Here is an 826-nt window from a genome sequence, read left to right as displayed (position 1 = left end):
TTTTGTTTTCGTTTCCTTACACCAGAGCAGCATGAGGTTGGAGAGCCTGATTTCTAGATCTGCTCTGCCTGAGACGGGTTCTCACCCTACCACTCGCTCGTGGAATGACTGTAGGCAAATCGCATGAGCTTTTAATTCTTTGGCTCCTCATCTGTAAAACAGACAGAGATAATAATTGTGCCTTCTCTTAGTTTTTTGGGAGTTGGTTTTTTTTTTTTTAAAATCGGGGTCTCACTCTGTCACCCAGGCTGGAATGCAGTGGCACCACCATGGCTCACCACAGCCTCAACCTCCTGGGCTCAGGTGATCCTTCTGCCTCAGCCTCCAAAGTAACTGGAACTACAGGCATGTGCCACAGAGACCAGCTAATTTTTTAAATTTTTTTTATAGACACAAGGTCTCTTTGTGTTGCCCAGGCCGGTCTTGAACTTCTGTACAGTGGTCTTCCTCTATCCAGGGCTTTGCTAATCAGCTGAGAACTCACCAGTGTGTTGGGGGAGGGCCCACGAGCCAACAATGGGTGTTTCAACTCCATTTTAGCTCCTTTCCAGGAGCAAAGACTGTAATCTGCTTTTCCCTGAATGACCTAAAAGCAAACATCTCTTGTTACAGCAACAATTAATTTTCTTCTAAAGAATCGCCATCAGCTGGGCTTGGTGGCTCAACCTCTAATCCCAGCACTTTGGGAGGCCGAGGCGAGGCCGAGGCGAGTGAATTGCCTGAGCCCACGGTTTCCAGATCAGCCCAGGCACCTGGTGAGACCTTGTCTCTACAGTAAATCAAAAATTAGCCGGGCGTGGTAGCATGCGCCTGTAGTTCCAGCTAC

The sequence above is a fragment of the Carlito syrichta genome, unplaced genomic scaffold (assembly GCF_000164805.1).
Source record: "Carlito syrichta isolate Samal-C Ts95f unplaced genomic scaffold, Tarsius_syrichta-2.0.1 Scaffold303316, whole genome shotgun sequence".
In the NCBI taxonomy this organism is placed as follows: domain Eukaryota; kingdom Metazoa; phylum Chordata; class Mammalia; order Primates; family Tarsiidae; genus Carlito; species Carlito syrichta.
This window is presented reverse-complemented; position numbering follows the sequence as displayed.